This window comes from Lemur catta, chromosome 14 (assembly GCF_020740605.2).
Source record: "Lemur catta isolate mLemCat1 chromosome 14, mLemCat1.pri, whole genome shotgun sequence".
NCBI classification, from domain to species: Eukaryota; Metazoa; Chordata; class Mammalia; order Primates; family Lemuridae; genus Lemur; species Lemur catta.
The window spans coordinates 69,880,016-69,885,634 of NC_059141.1; positions in this window are offsets into that span (position 1 = coordinate 69,880,016).

A 5,619-nucleotide genomic window follows, 5' to 3' on the forward strand; every position below is an offset into this window, starting at 1 on the left:
TGCTTTCCCTTACAGTAACCCTAACACTATCCTAGTCTGATGCTAACCCTAACCCTAACACTATCCTAGGGCTGATGCTAAACCTAACCCTAACTCTAACACTATCCTAGGCCTGATGCTAACCCTAACACTAACACTATCCTAGGCCTGATGATAACCCTAACCCTAACCCTAACACTATCCTAGCGCTGATGCTAACCCTAACCCTAACACTATCCTAGGGCTGATGCTAACCCTAACCCTAACAATAACACTATCCTAGGGCTGATGCTAAACCTAGCCCTAACCCTAACACTATCCTAGGGCTGATGCTAACCCTAACCCTAACAATAACACTATCCTAGGGCTGATGCTAACCCTAGCCCTAACCCTAACACTATCCTAGGGGTGATGCTAACCCTAACCCTAACACTATCCTAGGGCTGATGCTAACCCTAACCCTAACCCTAACACTATCCTAGGGCTGATGCTAACCCTAACACTAACACTATCCTAGGGCTGATGCTAACCCTAACCCTAACCCTAACACTATCGTAGGGCTGATGCTAACCCTAACCCTAACCCTAACACTATCGTACGGCTGATGCTAACCCTAACCCTAACCCTAACAGTATCCTAGGGCTGATGCTAACATTAACCCTAACCGTAACACAATCCTAGGGCTGATGCTAACCCTAACCCTAACACTATCCTAGGGCTGATGCTAACCCTAACCCTAACACTAATACTATCCTAGGGCTGATGCTAACCCTATCCCTAACACTATCCTATGCCTGATGCTAACCCTAACCCTAACCCTAACACTATCCTAGGGCTGATGGTAACCCTATCCCTAACACTATCCTAGGGCTGATGCTAACCCTAACCCTAACACTAACACTTTCCTAGGGCTGATGCTAACCCTAACCATAACCCTAACAGTATCCTAGGGTTGATGCTATCCCTAACCCTAACCCTAACACTATCCTAGAGCTGATGCTAACCCTAACCGTAACCCTAACCCTAATAATATCCTAGGGCTGATGCTAACCCTAACCCTAACACTATCCTAGGGCTGATGCTAACCCTAACCCTCACCCTAACACTATCCTAGGTCTCATGCTAACCCTAGCCCTCACACTATCCTAGGGCTGATGCTAACACTAACCCTAACACTATCCTAGGCCTGATGATAACCCTAACCCTAACACTAACACTATCCTTGGGCCGATGCTAACCCTAACCCTAACCCTAACACTATCCTAGAGCTGATGGTAACCGTAACCCTAACACTATCCTAGGCCTGATGATATCCCTAACCCTAACAGTAACACTATCCTAGGCCTGATGCTAACCCTAACCCTAACCCTAACACTATCCTAGAGCTGATGGTAACCATAACCCTAACACTATCCTAGGCCTGATGATAACCCTAACCCTTACACTAACAGTATCCTAGGGCTGATGCTAACCCTAACCCTAACACTATCCTAGGGGTGATGGAATCCTAACCCTAACCCTAATGCTATCCTAGGGCTGATGCTCACATTAAACCTAACCCTAACACTATTCTAGGGCTGATGCTAACCCTAACCCTCACCCTCACACTATCCTAGGCCTGATGATAACCCTAACCCTAACCCTAACACTGTCCTAGGGATGATGCTAACCCTAACCCTAACGCTATCCTAGGGCTGATGCTAACCCTAAACCTAATCCTAACACTATCCTAGGACTGATGCTAACCCTAACACTAACACTAACACTATCCTAGGGCTGATGCTAACCCTAACCCTAAACCTAACACTATCCTAGCCTGATGCTAACCCTAACCATAACACTATCCTAGGCCTGATGATAACCCTAACCCTAACCCTAACACCATCCTAGGGCGGACGCTAACCCTTAACCTAACCCTAACACTCTCCTAGGTCTGATGCTAACCCTAAACCTAACACTATCCTAGGGCTGATGCAAACCCTAACCCTAACCGTAACACTATCCTAGGGGTGATGCTAACCCTAACCCTAACACTATCCTAGGGCTGATGCTTACCCTAACCCTAACCCTAACACTATCCTAGGGCTGATGCTCACCCTAACCCTAAATCTAACACTATCCTAGGGCTGATGCTAACCCTAACCCTAACTCTAACAATATCCTAGGCCTGATGCTAGCCCTAACCCTAACCCTAACACTATGCTAGCCTGATGCTAACCCTAAACCTAACACTATCCTAGGCATGATGATAAACCTAACCCTAACCCCAACACCATCCTAGGGCTGAAGCTAACCCTAACTCTAACCCTAACACTATCCTAGGTCTGATGCTAACCCTAAAACTAACACTATGCTAGGGCAGATGCTAACTCTAACCCTAACCCTAGACTATCCTAGGGCTGATGCTAACCCTAATCCTAACACTATCCTAGGGCTGATGCTTACCCTAACCCTAGCCCTAACACTATCCTAGGGCTGATGCTAACCCTAAACCTAACACTATCCTAGGGCTGATGCTAACAGTAATCCTAACTCTAACACTATCCTAGGCCTAATGCTAACCCTAACCCTAACACTATCCTAGGCATGATGATAACCCTAACCCTAACCCTAACACTATCCTAGGGCTGATGCTAACCCTAACCCTAACACTATCCTAGGGCTGATGCTAACCCTAAACCTAACACTGTCCTAGGGCTGATGCTAACCCTAACCCTAACCCTAACAGTATCCTAGGGCTGATGCTATCCCTAACCCTAACCCTAACACTATCCTAGAGCTGATGCTAACCCTAACCGTAAACCTAAGCCTAATACTATCCTAGGGCTGATGCTAACCCTAACCCTAACACTATCCTAGGGCTGATGCTAACCCTAACCCTCACCCTAACACTATCCTAGGTCTGATGCTAACCGTAGCCCTCACACTATCCTAGGGCTGATGCTAACCCTAACCCTAACACTATCCTAGGCCTGATGATAACCCTAACCCTAACACTAACACTATCCTAGGGCTCATGCTAACCCTAACCCTAACCCTAACACTATGCTAGAGCTGATGGTAACCGTAACCCTAACACTATCCTAGGCCTGATGATAACCCTAACCCTTACCCTAACACTATCCTAGGGCTGATGCTAACCCTAACCCTAACACTATCCTAGGGCTGATGCTAACCCTAACCCTTACCCTAACACTATCCTAGGGCTGATGCTAACATTAACCCGAACCATAACACTATTCCAGGGCTGATGCTAACCCTAACCCTCACCCTAACACTATCCTAGGGCTGATGCTAACCCTAACACTAACACTATCCTAGGGCTCATGCTAACCCTAACCCTAACCTTAACACTATCCTAGGGCTGATGCTAACCATAACCCTAACCCTAACACTATCCTAGGGCTGATTCTAACCCTAACCCTAACACTATCCTAGGGCTCATGCTAACCCTAACCCTAACCCTAACACTCTCCTAGGGCTGAGGCTAACCCTAACCATAACACTATCCTAGGGCTGATGCTAACCCTAGCCCTAACCCTAACACTATCCTATGGGTGATGCTAACCCTAACCCTAACTCTATCCTAGGGCTGATGCTAACCCTAACCCTAACCTTGACACTATCCTAGGGCTGATGCTAACCATAACCCTAACCCTAACACTATCCTAGGGCTGATGCTAACCCTAAACCTAACCCTAACACTATCCTAAGGCTGATGCTAACCCTAACCCTAACACTTTCCTAGGCCTGATGCTAACCCTAACCCTAACCCTTACACTATCCTAGGGTTGATGCTAACCCTAACCCTAACCGTAACACTATCCTAGGGCTGATGCTAACCCTAACCCTAACCCTAACACTATCCTAGGGCTGAGGCTAACCCTATCCCTAACCCTAACACTCTCCTAGGGCTGAGGCTAACCCTAACCCTATCACTATCCTAGGGCTGATGCTAACCCTAACCCTAACACTATCCTAGGGCTGATGCTAACACTAACCCTAACCGTAACACAATCCTAGGGCTGATGCTAACCCTAACCTTAGCACTATCCTAGGACTGATGCTAACCCTAACCCTAACACTAATACTATCCTAGGGCTGATGCTAACTCTAACCCTAACACTATCCTAGGCCTGATGCTAACCCTAACCCTAACCCTAACACTATCCTAGGGCTGATGCTAACCCTAACCCTAACCCTAACACTATCCTAGGGCTGATGCTAACCCTAACTCTAACCCTAACACTATCCCAGGGCTGATGCTATCCCTAACCCTAACCCTAACACTATCCTAGAGCTGATGCTAACCCTAACCGTAACCCTACCCCTAATATTATCCTAGGGCTGATGCTAACCCTAACCCTAACACTATCCTAGGGCTGATGCTAACCCTAACCCTCACCCTAACAGTATCCTAGGTCTGATGCTAACCCTAGCCCTCACACTATCCTAGGGCTGATGCTAACACTAACCCTAACACTATCCTAGGCCTGATGATAACCCTAACCCTAACACTAACACTATCCTAGGGCCGATGCTAACGCTAACCCTAACCCTAACACTATCCTAGAGCTGATGGTAACCGTAACCCTAACACTATCCTAGGGCTGATGATAACCCTAACCCTAACACTAACACTATCCTAGGCCTGATGCTAACCCTAACCGCTAACCCTAACACTATCCTAGGGCTGATGCTAACATTAAACCTAACCCTAACACTATTCTAGGGCTGATGCTAACTCTAACGCTCACCCTAACACTGTCCCAGGCCTGATGATAACACTAACCCTAACCCTAACACTGTCCTAGGGCTGATGCTAACCCTAACCCTAACCCTAACACTATCCTAGGCCTGATGCTAACCCTAACACTAACACTAACACTATCCTAGGGCTGATGCTAACCCTAACCCTAAACCTAACACTATCCTAGCCTGATGCTAACCCTAACCATAACACTATCCTAGGCCTGATGATAACCCTAACCCTAACCCTAACACCATCCTAGGGCGGACGGTAACCCTTAACGTAACCCTAACACTCTCCTAGGTCTGATGCTAACCCTAAACCTAACACTATCCTAGGGCTGATGCTAACCCTAACCCTAACCCTAACACTATCCTAGGCCTGATGATAACCCTAACCCTAACACTATCCTAGGGCTGATGCTTACCCTAACCCTAAACCTAACACTATCCTAGGGCTGATGCTCACCCTAACCTTAAATCTAACACTATCCTAGGGCTGATGATAACCCTAACCCTAACTCTAACAATATCCTAGGGCTGATGCTAGCCCTAACCCTAACCCTAACACTATCCTAGCCTGATGCTAACCCTAACCCTAACACTATCCTAGGCATGATGACAACCCTAACCCTAACCTCAACACCATCCTAGGGCTGAAGCTAACCCTAACCCTAACCCTAACACTATCCTAGGTCTGATGCTAACCCTAAAACTAACACTATGCTAGGGCAGATGCTAACCCTAACCCTAACCCTAGACTATCCTAGGGCTGATGCTAACCCTAATCCTAACACTATCCTAGGGCTGATGCTTACCCTAACCCTAGCCCTAACACTATCCTAGGGCTGATGCTAACCCTAAACCTAACACTATCCTAGGGCTGATGCT